The following is a 14,681-nucleotide window of genomic DNA, read 5'->3' as shown; positions in this document are numbered from 1 at the left end:
ATGCACTGTAGCCCACCAGGCTCCTCTGTCCATGGGATTTTCCAGTCAAGAATACTAGAGTGGGTAGCCATTTCCCTCCCCAGGGGATCTTCCCCACTCAGGGGTCAAACCTGGGTCTCCTGCACTGTAGACAGATTCTTTACCGACTGAGCTAACAGGGAAGCCCATCCCTAATTACTTCCTATTTATATTTGAATTTTAAAATTGTATTACTGTCTAGCACTCTGAAATCTCTTTAGGCTACTTTTAGTCTCCATGTGCTGTGTAGTCAGTTGCTTCAGTCATGTCCAACCCTTTGCTCCTCTGTCCTTGGGAATATCCAGGCAAGAATACTGGAGTGGACTGCCATGACCTCCTTCAGGGGATCTTCCTGACCCATAGATCAAACCTACGTCTCCTGCATCTCCTGCATTGCAGGTGGATTTTTTACCCAGTGAGCCACCTGGGGAGCCCGTTTTAATCCTTGGCACATGGTATTTTCTCAGAAAATATTTATTAAATAAATTTAAAGTGGATCTGAAGAGTCAATAAGTGCTGATCTGATGTGGTCATGGGGTGGAGGAGGTCAAGTCTGAGGCAGAGAGAAAAGTCTGAGTGAAAGCCAGAGGAAGAGAGAGGCTTGGCATATTAAAAGAGGTGAGCAAGGCTAGCAGGAATGCATTGAGTAAGAGGTGAGCAGTGTCAAAAAAGGCTAAAAACAGGCAACAGGTCACACAGCATCTCATTAAAGATTTAGGACTTCCAATAACAATAAGAAACAATGATAGGGCATTGAGCAGGTAGATGACATGATTAGGTTTGCATTTTAAAAACTGTGTTGAGTAGGCCTAGATCTTGATCAAAGTTGACATTCTGTTATGGATACTAAAAAAAAAAAAGAAATATCATGGCTTGTGCCTCATTAAAGTGACATGCTTGGTAAAGTCTGTGAATGAGAGAGATATTTTGCTCATAAAGGACTAAAGCACAAACTGCGTGCTGCCTGACTCAGGTGAGCATGGGAATCTGTCTTTTATACAAAGAGCATCACAGGGGTTTTGCTGCTTTTTCCTCCGTTTTTTGATAATGGAAAGAATCAAACCATCATTATGGAGCACTCTATTGAATGCCTGCTTTGAGGAATATGAGTTAATATGATCGATATTATTCCAGAGACTGGCCTGTGCAAGAAACTGCAATAAATTATTGGGTTGGCCAAAACATTTGTTCAGATTTTTCCTTAAGATGTTTATGGAAAAACCTGAAGGAATTTTTTTCCCAAGCCAATACTGTACTATGATGTCTTCTTATTTAAGTTTCTGTGTTGTTAATATTACCTCATTTGAGCTCTGGGTTGTCCTAAAAAAGATATTAAAAAAAAAATTCTGTGACGAGGTTGGAAGTATGTGGTTTATGATTTCATTAAGACCAGTGATTTGGAATAAGACCTCAGAACATAGGAGAAACATTTCCCTCATTTATAGTTACAGTGATCCGTGACTCGAATTGGACTACTATTTTCAGACACTCAAAAGGATTGCAACTCACTAGTCCATAAACAAAAAGATACCGAGTTTCGTTTTCAGAGCAGAGACCATCATCTTAACTCATTCATTGACTTATTCCATGAACTTATTCCATGAACATAATTCCATGAACATTTGCTATGGGCCCATTATCAGTTCCTGGTAGTTGGGGGTCTGTGTCACATTGTTGGAAAAAGTCAGACCAAAACCTTCCTTTCTGAACCTCACAGTGAGTAAAAAGAATGCCATTAAAAAAATAAAACTATTAGCACAAATTTTAAGTTGTATTTCCAAAAAGAATAGACTGTAAAAAGAAAAAAAGAGAAAAGAATGTTTGTGGTAAAATGTAGACTGAAGGATTCTGGAAAGGCCTCTATGCTAGTACAGTTGTAGCCTTTGGTTTGTGTTTCTCTCCATGTATTTGCAAAGTTAAATATTGGAAGATAGATAAATATTTTGAAATAATTTTAAAAGATGTAAGATAATTAGAAAGCAAAATAAGTCATTTAAACCAGCAGCTAAGTTAAAAATACAAAAATCCAAACAAACAGACCACCCACAATTAACCAGGCACAGTTCTCTATCAGAATTAAGTGAGCAAAATTGGTTTGTGAAATGCAAATATACCAGGAAAGAATCCCAAGGGAGGGACTAGCCCTTAGCTACTGAGAGCAGGACACCAGTACTTTTCAGAGACAGTTGAAGGTGTCCTCCTTCATCAGCCTTATATCCCTGAGATAGTCTATGCAAAGTAGTAAGGCAGTCCCATTACTGTTTTTTATTATTATTATTAAATGAAATATGGTCTCTTTTTCATCCAGTATCAGTTTGTTTTTTTTCTTCTTTGTTCCAAGCAAATAATGTGGGCTTGGATTTTGCTTTGGGGTTTAGTTTGCTAAAGGATCAAATGATCCTTTCCTTGTTCTGATGAGTCCTCAATATGAGACCAAGTCAGGATTCCCTCACCTTCCCATGACCTAGTGCCAGGGTCCTTGAAACCCGTTCACTTTCACTCCTTTGCCTTCAACACGTACTGTAACTTCATCTACCAGAGCATCTCATGAGGTCTTCCTCTTTTTCTTTCTTTTTTCTTTCTAAAGTCTTTTCTTGAACTACTTTATAAACATTCAAATTTTGCTCCTTTTCCTTTGTCTTCCTATTTTTAATTGGTACAATTTAATTTAAAATTCCTTACATTTGTTTCCTTCTTTCTATTTCTGTTGCTACTGACTGTTCACCTTGGGGCCCAGGTCTTCCAGGTGACCTAGCCTCTAGATTCAAATTTATATGTAATTTCATTCCACACTACAAGCAGGCAAAATAACTTATAAATATAAGTATCATTTTTTGCTTTTTTTTTCAATTTTAATTTTTGTTTTTTAGTTTTCCTCTGATCATCGTCTCCAAATGGTTCTCATTAACTTTAGGATCCATTCCAGATATTTCCTGCCATTCAGGTCTGCTAAGGAATGTTGCTCTTCTCTTCAGCAAACTGTATCTTCTATTCATTTCTGGAAAGTCCTGTCCACACAATCCAGGCTAACTTCTTCACAGACTACCAGGATCAGTTCCAATATCTTACTTGCCACATTTTGCCTAATCTCCCAAACTCAACTATCACTGTACCTTCTGCAGAGCTAACCCAGGCTAGATCTGTCTCTTCTTTCTGCTTCCAAAGCTTTCACTTCAGCATGCAGAAAGCCAATCCTACTTTTTATTGTTGCATGTAATAACTGTTTAATATAGTAGCTGCCTTGCAATTCAAACTAGAAGTAAACACTTTGTGTTATTTGGTTTTCCATTATGCTTCAGACTAGTAAGTACTCTGTATATATAATTCAAAACTCACTAATAAACGTGCAAATTAATTCACTGTCTCCTCTTGGGATATACATGTCTTAGGATACAGATGAGGTGGAAAGGGTGGCTGATGGTGGATGTGGGTAGTGAAGAGTACTACTTATGTGCATACATGAGCCTTGTGGCCAGTCCCACATAAATGAGGTTAGATCTTGTTAATGGTAGCAAAATGGTATTTTTCCCCCAGGAGCAGTGTCAAGAAAAGTATCCTCTGGAGAAGCACACTGTGTACTGGTACTGTAATACATGAAAGCTGTAATGATTTCATGTAATACATGAAAGCTGGTAAATGATTTCTGCATTTGGTGGTTGTGGTTTAGTCGCTAAGGCATGTCTGACTCTTGTGAACCCATTGACTATAGCTTGCCAGACTTCTCTGATCATGGGATTTCCCAGGCAAGAATATTGGAGTGGGTTGCCATTTCCTTCTCCAGGGGAGCTTACTAACCCAGGGATTGAACCTGTGTTGTATTACAGGCAGATTCTTTACTGGTGAGCCATGGTGGATTCTCAGTTTCTGCATTTACCCTGCATTTAATATTTGCTTTATTCTGTTTCCTGCTTAGCTTGGGATAAGTAAAAAGATTGGTGCTCCTGAGCATTAAACATAAAAACAGTATTAAACACCAATATTTGAATTAAAATATATAAAAATGGCAGAAAGGGTAACTATGGACTCTGTGTGTAATGGGTTATACAATCTATATAAATTTTTTGAACTCAGATTTGAGTTGCTTTTTTGTAAATGCAAGAGGAAACAAAAGGAAAATATTTTTTCTAATTTTTTTTTAGACTTTACCTTTTGATACTTTACCTATCTTGAATTGATTTACAGGTGTTCAACTATTGCCATGAGCAGACAGTGGTGGCTTGAGAGATCATAAACTAACTATTGATTAACTGCATCCTGATCCATTTTTTTTCTAAAAGTGCAATTAGGACCATAGGATTAGATATTATTCTTAGAAAAAATTTCCATGTATGAGACAAGTTGTATTTCTCAACTGATAATAAAGTCACCATTTAGAAACTTTCTAAAGAGCTGACTCATATCCCTGAGATGAGACAGATCCAAGAGAAATATTAATTTCTATTCTGGTGTGTGCTAGCTTCTTGTATTTGAACTTTAAAAAACATAATCTTTTCGAAAAGTTAGTTCTTGTAGAGAATATACAACACACTCAAACAAAAAGTTTTTAAAAGGATTTTTGTGTTAATATCATCATAATTAGGAACAGTTTTTCTGATGGAAAATATGTATCTCTTCTAAAGTTATCTAATTGTGCTAGAATTAAGTTTTTTTTCGTTTCATATGAAAATAAACTTTAAGAAATATTCATTATTCCTTTTAAACATAAATAAAAACATTGCTTCATTATATAATGTTTTCCCTTGAAACATGCCATAATTTAAATATGTTTAAAGTCATAAGAAACTTGTTTTTCAGAGTGTATGTTAAACTTTTCTGTTTTAGGGTCAATATGTAATATTTACCAAAGCAGATTGTTTATATTCTACAGTTTATATTTGAATTAATTTTCTAGAAAAACTTCTTTAGAGGGGCCATAGCAAATACATATAACAGTTCCCTAATTCCAGGCTACTCCACATTGAAATGAATAGTAAATGCATACTTCCATAGTAATATTTCACCATGACTTACATAATCTTGATATTTACAAAGGTAATTAGCTACATATTAAATAAACACCTATTTTTACCCTTCCATTTTCTAGAAAGTATTTGTGACAGCTTATCAGAGCATATACAATAAAATATGGTTACATATAAATAACGAATTGAGTTTATCAAAAATAGAAGGCATGGAAAAGGGGAAAAGACAGTCTCAAAACATTTTCAGAGTTGATAATTTGGGCTCTGAGCTGGGACTCTACCAAGTTTTCTTTATTTCTTAATAACAGAAGAATGGTGAATCATGACTATTCAGAGAAACCAAAGACATTCTAGGCATTAAGTTTTTCAAAAAAAGTTTTTCATGTATTGTTCCATTTTCAGAGGACAATTATATAAATAGAATTCTATGGTAAAAAACATAAAAATAAACAGCCCAAACCTTGTAGTTTAGGCTTAATCATGTACCTTGTTTCAGTGTGCTCTACTAACCTACAGTCATCTGCACCGTGGGTTACTTATCCTCTACCTGTTGCTGCTGCTGCTGCTGCTGCTAAGTCACTTCAGTCGTGTCCGACTCTGTGTGACCCCATAGACGGAAGCCCACCAGGCTCCTCCATCCCTGGGATTCTCCAGGCAAGAACACTGGAGTGGGTTGCCATTTCCTTCTCCAGTGTGTGAAAGTGAAAAGTGAAAGTGAAGTCGCTCAGTCGTATCCGACCCTTAGCGACCCCATGGACTAAAGCCTACCAGGCTCCTCCATCCATGGGATTTTCCAGGCAAGAGTACTGGAGTGGCTTGCCATTGCCTTCTCTGCTACCTGTTGCTAGAGCCAGCAAAAAAAGAACTTCCAAATACAGAGCAGGTGAGGACAAGGGATGTTGGGAAAAAAGCATATAGACAGATGGGTTTTTAAGGTATGTACACATTATATAGGTAAATTTTCTAATGGATATTTGTTTTATATGAGAAAATGACTATTTTCATTATAATATAATCAATATATTTAATTTTAATTTTGTAGTGGCCACATTAAACTACAGAGAAACATAAAATTCATTTCATTTTTTTCATTCAACTTATTATTTTACTCAATCAAAATGCTATGATATCTACGTGGAATAAACAAAATCTTAAAGGACATTGTGTATTTTTTTTCTGTTTTACAATAAAGTATATGTTTTACATTTATAGAACATCTCAATTCATATGCTTATTTCCAACAGATAAAGTAAAATGTATTCCTACCAAAATAGTGCAGTTGAGTTTAACAGAAAACAGCAGTTGACACTGATTTGTTTTTAAAATTAAGTAAAAATTTAAAATGTAGTTCTGTGCTACAAACCACATTTTAAGTGCTCATTAGTTACGTGCGGTTAGTGGCAACTGCATTAGGTACTATTACTCTAGACTTATTTCTTTATTTTTTGATTATACTCTCTGTTAGGATAAATTTTTGAAGCAAGAATCCTCAACTCATGGTTATATTTGTAATCTATATGCATATACTATGGTCCTAATATATTATCTATATTATAAAAATACATAAAAGACAAGTTTTAAAGATGAAATTGCATTTTAAAATAATGGTCATGTTGCTCATTTTTAGACACATTTTAAAAGCCATGTGCTTAAAAATCATTGTGATGTTTAAGATACTAGTTTCATACTTTATCATACAGATATTTCGAAGACTGTTTCTAGGATTAGTCTAATGTTTAGTTTTAATGGCTGTTAGGGCTGAAAAAGATGATTCACAAAGACACCAAAGTACTTTTAAGTTGCAGTTCATTACTAATCATAGTATATTTAAATCCATATAATAGTCTTCATAATTGTAAAGACTGAATTCTGGTTAATTAGATTTAAACTGTCATGGTTTCTGCTTTGGAGTGTAATTGGCTACAGGCCCTCACATAACAGAAAAAAAAGTGACATTTTGTCACTTTTGTGGCTTATTTGTACTTGTAACACCTTCAGTCTGTGGATATTTATTGTAGGAACCCTTTGAAGCCACCTGCCCTCTGTGAGTGCTAGATTTGTTACAATTAGATAATGTAAACAATAAATCCATCTAACTGAGCTGATGTAATGTGCAGTATGCCCTAGAACAACAAAATTAAAAAGGGCATAATAGACTGTTAAGCAATATCCTTTTTGCCCTCAGGAATCCTCATGCACCGTATATGACAGGTGTACGCAACATGTGCATTTACCTGGTGTGTTTGATTTACAGACTCAGGGAGAAGGCTTCAGTGTCATTCTGTATATCAGAAAAGTCAGATTTCTTTTTCCTTTACGAAAGATAAACATAAACATATGTTTTGTTGTTTTCTTCCTCCAATCCTTTGGATTACACTGTGACTCCCTTAGGCAAGCACTTCCCATATGAAGTCTACTGATAGAAGTTTAAATGTTCCTTATCATAAGGAGTATGCTTTAGTGACATTATGTACTGATATTATGGTTTGAGTATTTTTCTTTTATTGACCATTTTTAGTAATTTCAATATATCTAATATAAGTAACTAGAAATATCTTTCATTGTCTAACAGTGAGCATCATGGTATTCTTAAATCAGACTGGAAACTTTATATGGGTTCTTTCAGCTTTGTGAGTATATAAAAACTCCATCCAGCAATCTTGCAGCCTTAAAGTAGACCCAAGTAGCCACTTAAAGCTCCTTAAACTGTGCCCAAGAGAAGAGCACAGAAAACTGTGCCAGGAAAAGAACAAATGCAAGAGTGTTGGAATTAGGATCTCTGTTTTAAAGATATTCCTTGTTTCACTCACTTTATAAAAATTCAAATTAGGCTTTATTACACTTCAGATTATGATACTATGCTGAAAGGGATTGAGAAAGCTTTTTAGTCAAAAAAGAAAAAGCCTTTTTAAGTGATGTTTCAAAATGTTGGAAGTTTGAGTTACATTTATTTTTAAAAATAAAGTCTACTTCTTTGCAACTGTCATGATGATAATGAAAATTTAAAAAGATCTTTTTTCATATTTCATGGTGGGAAAAACAATCATGTGACATTTTTCAAAAATTCCAGCTTGACTGTGTTTTTTATATCCTTTGCTTGGCCATGTCATATTTATAGTGGCTAATATCAGTAAAATGTATTCTGTTATTTAATATTTTTCTTTTTATTCTATTTCCTCCTCAATGTAAGGCCTTTTACTAGTCAAAAATAATTGGTGTTTACACCCTTCTCTCCAAATCTCAGGAACTTTGCAGCCACGTTTATCTCGGATGCTCATCTCCATTTAACATGATCTTTTTTTATATGGTATTTGATATGCTCTTTTCCACTAATGGGAAATAGATCTATTAAGATTAGATCAAAGAATGATAAAATTGAAATCACCATATGCTTCCTTTTGATTATTGAAATTATTAAATTATTTCATTGATCCTGTTATTTCAAGCTTCTAAAATACTTGAGGTTTCCCAGGTGAAAGGTTACTAACCTCCCACTCTAAGATAGCTTCTCTGTAGATAGCTAAGTGAGAGCATAATGCTAAATTGTGATTTTGTTTCATTACACAGGTCATGTTGTTGAGCAAAATACAATGCTTTGTGAGTCAAGGCTCTGATGGAAGTAGGCAAAGTTAAGCCACCTCACTGAAAATGTACTCATCTCCTAATTCTATTATATAATTGCGCCAGTGAGACATATTAATTCAAAAAATTGACAAATTCATGCAAATTAATTCCAGAGTATTTTTAAATTACAAAAAGTACATTGACTATTGACTATGTGTGTGTCTAAATAGAAGGGTGTTTCTCTTTTCCTGCAAATAGGGTAAGTTTTGCTCCAGGAATTAAAACAAAGTATCACTTAATATGACAAACTATTTTTTTTTTCTTGTTCACTCAAATTCTTCTCGAGATACAGGCAACTCTCTTGATCATCTGTCCTCCGTGTGACATTTTTATAACTCAGATTATCTCAATCTCGATCTGTGTCTCTGCCATCGCAATACATGGCCTTCTTTTATTCGGAGGCCAGGAAAAGATCATAGGATTGCATGTAGCCTTTTCATTGCCTCAGGTCAAAGTAACTGATGGTGTTGGCCACAACAAGTGATGTGCCTCCTCCACTTAACTGCAAGAGAGTTGGTACACATCAGGAAGCAATGAAATATGCCATTACTGTTTCATTCATGATGCTTTTGTCATTTAAGGCAACACTTAAATTTATGTGTCTGATTTCTCAGAGATTCATTCTAAAGTTTGGTCTGAGTACTTTTCTTTATAAAGCTAGTTTGCAATGTTTTGAAAATAAGGGCTTCTGGAGAAAATACTGATGATGATTCATTCTTTTGGAAAACAATAATTAGATAGTTAATTTATCCTAAGCTAGATATTGAGGATACAAAGAGGAGTGAAATATAATCTTTCTGTTCTCGAGAAGCTTGCTGATCTGTGAAAAAGATATTTAAACTTGTAAATTATATTGGTAAACAATTCCTCTCACCTCTTCAACAAGTGTTTAGTCATCACCTATTAGACTTTAGGTCCTATAATAGGGATCAGGACAAAGTTTCTGGTTCATAGTGATTATATTCTACATGAGAATAAAGATAGTATATAGAAAAATTTAAGAAGTTATATCAGAGAGCAATATGTACTGTGAGAAAGATAAAACATTATGATGCTCAGAAATGGAGTTTGACAAGCTACTTTAGATTAGGTGATCAGAAAAAACTGTGCAGAGTTGGGGCCACTCCTGCTGAGATTTGAGGTGCCATCCATTCCAAGATCCTGGGACACAGCATTATGCAGAAAGACCAAGAAAGATCAAGTTCCTTAAATTGTGATTAGTTATCCTAAAGGAAATCGCCCTTGGATATCCAATGGAAGGACTGATACTGAAGATGAAGTTCCAGTGTTTTGGCCACCTGATGGGAATAGCCAACTCATTGGAAAGACCCTGATGCTGAGAAAGATTGAAGGCAGGAAGAGAAGGGGGTGACAGAGAATGCGATGGTTGGATGGCATCATCGACTCGATGGACTTGAGTTTGAGCAAACTGCAGCAGATAGTGAAGGACAGCGCAGCCTGGTGTGCTGCAGTCCATGGAAAGAAAGTGAGGTTGCTCAGTCGTGTCAGTCTCTTTGCAACCCCATGGACTGTAGCCTGTCAGGCTCCTCCACCTGTGGGCATTTCCAGGCAAGAACACTGGAGTGGGTTGTCATTTCCTTCTCCAGAGGATCTTCCATGGGGTCTCAAAGAATCAGAAATTACTTAGGAACAAGACTATAGAAAACAGACCAGTGGCACTGGAGCACAACATATCAGAGTGACAGAAATAGAATTTGGAGAAGGATGCAAAATCTAAGTTACATAGGGTCTGTAAGATTAGATGAGCATTCTAGTGAAGAGATGGAAATAAGCTTAGGCTATTTAGGGGCCACACAGTTGGTTCTTATCTCATAGCTAGGCAGGGGATCAATGAGAAAAACTGCTTGGGAAGAAAGGGTGCCTGAGCTGGATTTTAAAGAATGAATATGAATCAGTTGGTCCAGAAGAGTTGAGGGTCAGTACATGCAGGGAACATTAAGCTTCTCATTATTATTAAAACTGAAATTGAGAGGAGGGGGATCATAAAAATTTGTCTGACTGCCAAGAATTTGGAGGCGTGGACAGCAAAAGGACAGTGACTAAAGACTCCCAGTATTTCTTTATGGATCCTGAAAAAATATCAAACAAAATTGTACCATTTCTCACATTAACATTTTGATTATCTAAAGAAAAGAAAATTAAAGGATGTTTTATAGTTTTTATAATCTTCAGTTTGCTAAGATCATTCCTATGATTGAAGCTGCTTCATTATATGAATATATAATGGAATGATTTGAGTCGCTGTCATATTATGTAGACATATAAATGCTTATTAATTTTGACATTGCAGATTTCTTCTTGTGTGAATTCTGCCATGATTTTTAGGACTTAAACTATTTTGTAGGCTTTTCAGAAATTTGTGAGATTTAAAAAACTAGGCTGAGAGTTTATATCCAGAAATAAAGATCCCTTCTGTGTGATAAAGATAGGTGATTCTCAGGTAGGAGTCCTTCAACATTCATTCAGCTAATATTCACAGATGACTCTACCATGCTAGACACTGTTCTAGGTACCGAGGACACAGAAGCAAACAAGTAACAAAATTCTCTCCCTTGTGCCTCATATTCAAGTGAGAAGAGAAAAACAATAAACAAAATGAATAAGTAAAATATAGAGTATGTTAGATTGTTATAGTGCTGAGGAAAAAAGAACACATCATAGAATGCAGATGGGAAATTTGAAACAAGAGTAGTGAATCTTAATAGAGTGGCCAGAGAAGGCTTTTAGTAAAGATATGATTGAGAGTCTGTACTACTAAATACATAGAGAACAGGGTTTTAGGCAGAGAAGAAATCAAAAGCAAAGAAATCGAGCTGCAAAAGGGACAGAAGATCAGCCTCCAAATAAGTGAGATGAGCCCTGGGACTGGGATGGGGTGGATGATGCAGAGATGCCATTGGAGGAAATGTAGCTGCTCTCTGCCCACCCACCCCTGTCCCTACCCTTTGAGTAATATGGAAAGGCTTTGAAGAGTTTTGAGCAATGATGCCATGCCCTGAATTACTTTTTTAATTGTCATCCTTTGTCTTCTGTGTTGAGAATAGATTGGAGAGAGACAAGAGTATATGTAGGGTGAATGTGTGGGAGGCCACTGAGATTATCCAGGTAAAATATGATGGTGGCTCAGACCAAAATAGTAACCGTAGAAGTGGCTGGATTCTGAGTGTTTTGAAGGTAGAGCTAATAGGATTTCAAAGATGATTTAAAGGAGACAAGAATGTTTCTAAGGTTTTTATTCCTTAGCCACTGAGACAGGGAGCTTCCATATTCTGAGAAAAATAAGGTAATAGGAGGAACAAGTTGGTGGTGGTAGGGCAGGTGCTCAGGGCTGGATAGCAAATTGGAAATGCCTGTGTGCATGCGTGCTAAGTCGCTTCAATCATGTCTGACTCAGAGTGATGGTATGCACCATAGCCTGCCAGACTTTTCTGTCCATGGGATTCTCCCGGCAAGAATACTGGAGTGGGTTCCATGCCCTCCTCCAGGGGATCTTTCCGATCTGGGGATTGAACCCCCATGTCTTTTGTCTCCTGCATTGGCAGGCAGGTTCTTTATCACTGGCACCACCTGGAAAGTCCTGGAAATGCCTATTAGGTATCAGAGTGGAGATCTCTACTTGGTAATTGGATATGCAACTCTGGAGTTTAGGTGAGAGGTCCAGCTAGAAAGAAAAGTTGGTGAAATTAGTGGGTTTTCATAATCCAAATAATCATAATTTCAGGGTTTGTATTCCTTTATAGGGTTTGCCTGATTTGTTTTCTTAATCCATTTCATTCATATTTTTATTTTTTCTTCTGCCCTCTTGTATTCTAGCAGTTAACATGCAGCCCATCTTATTTAGTACTTGGCCTTGAGCATAATTATATAGCTTCCCTGGTGGCTCAGAGGTTAAAGCGTCTGCCTCCAATGCGGGAGACCTGGGTTTGATCGCTGGGTCGGGAAGATCCCCTGGAGAAGGAAATGGTAACCCACTCCAGTATTCTTGCCTGGAGAATCCCATGGACAGAGAAGCCTGGTAGGCTACATACAGTCCATGGGGTCGCAAAGAGCCGGACACGACTGAGCAACTTCACTTTAAAAATCATCTGTGATGTTTCCTTCTTATCCACAGCAAATAGGTAATTGATCCTAAGATGTCCCACTGAGTGGCCATAATATTTTCAAGATGACTTTTAGAAGGTTATAGGATTACTGGAGTTGGGGTATGTGTGTATATGTATAGATAAATGTGAATGTGTGCATATGCATGAAATATATATATATGTATAATATATATGTGGCATATATGAATATATATTCAGTTTATCAATATGTTTCCATGTGATGTTTTTATTTTTACTTGGACTTATCTGAGCATGTTAACGAGATATATATTTAATATAGTAACTATGCATATAGTCCAACCTGTCTCATCAAGGTTTATAATTCTCTAATTTCATAGGTCAGTTAATAGGGTTCCCATTCAGCTCCCAGGCTGCCATAACTTATGACGTTCAAGTATATGTTTTGGGATGGTTTTAGCCAAGGGAAGTCATGTAGCCAGTGAAGCAGAGAAAGGAAAGAAGATTGCCATACTTGAATCTGTACCATCAAAATGACAAAATAGATCTATAATAAACAATAGGTTAGTGCTTGATATGCCTACATATCAAGATAGAGCATCAACTCTAATGCACAACAGGCAAGTTATTTATGAAATGAACCTCTTGAAAATATATAGCTCTTTTAATATGAATCTCATTTCTATGTTCCTTTCAACAAAACGGTGTGGCATTATCCATCTATTTAGAACACATGGTTGCTTTATTATTTTTTTAATATGATGACACCATACTAGGAAGTGTCAAAGAAATTCAATCATGTCACAAATGGAACCCAATTATTTTTAAAAATATCTTTTGTGATATTTGCCTTTTTAAAATTTAGGAAAAAATAAAATATGACTTTCTAGAACACAAAACAGTCTATGTTAGTTTTAGGTATATATTATTTGTAAAAAGGAGAGAGACTTCTCAGTGAAAGATGTGTTTTTTGTTTGCAACTGATAGTCAGTAAAATTTTTTTTGTTAAAATTCTCCTAGAATGATAATTTAAATTTGCAACAGTAAAATTTAGGCCCCCAATTTTTTCTTTGGGAGCACATATCATTGTCTATAATCTAAGTCAACAGGTAATTTATTTTAATAGATATATATTTTGAATAATACACATTATTGGTATATGTAATAATATAGATAGTAATGTGTTCATGCAGTCCATGGAGTCACAAAGAGTCAGACACGACTGAGTGATTGAACAACAACAAAATGTATTCAATATTACATGTACACACAGAGATTCTTTCATCTATGCCTTCTCTATCTCCAAGAAGATTTAAAATAACAATTGGCTACCACTGATATGTAGAAAGTTTTTAATCCTGAGTTAAAGTCCTGAGACACAATCCAAGTATACCAGATGCTTCCTCCCTGGTAGGAAAGAAGTGGTCATCTGTCTTTCTCTTACTGAAAATGAAAAACTTATAACAAAAGAATGAATATAGCTCAGTAGACTAAAGGCAGTTAGAAAAATAATAGATTTACATAGAACTTTGAAATTTATGAATTGTTTTTACAATTCGTTTCTCATTTGATCCTCATAAGATCTTTGTAAATTCGTCAGGGTATGTCTTGATAATTCCAGTTTGTACGTGGAATATATGAGGCTCAGAGATGTTAGCAGGGATGGCTATACTGATAGGTTTACAAGCAAGGGCTGGAACTTGCTACCAGGACCTCGTTTATGATTAAAACATAAATTCAAAATGGTTAAGATAAGTCTGTAACATAAATCTATCCCATCATGACTATAGAGGCTATTAAAGACACTAGAATGTTTTGGAGTATAGCTCTAACTTTATAATGCCTAGTATATCAGATCTCAACCATAATGACAATTCTATAATGACTTCAGAGTCTTATTATGTTAAGTGAGAAATATATTGGAATTTTGAAATATTATTCATACTATGAAGTTAATTATTCTTGGAGGTTAGCATCATATTACAACTACTATTCT

The sequence above is a fragment of the Moschus berezovskii genome, chromosome 1 (genome assembly GCF_049115385.1).
Source record: "Moschus berezovskii isolate FMDL1 chromosome 1, NW_MosBer_1.0, whole genome shotgun sequence".
Taxonomy (NCBI): Eukaryota; Metazoa; Chordata; class Mammalia; order Artiodactyla; family Moschidae; genus Moschus; species Moschus berezovskii.
This window is presented reverse-complemented; position numbering follows the sequence as displayed.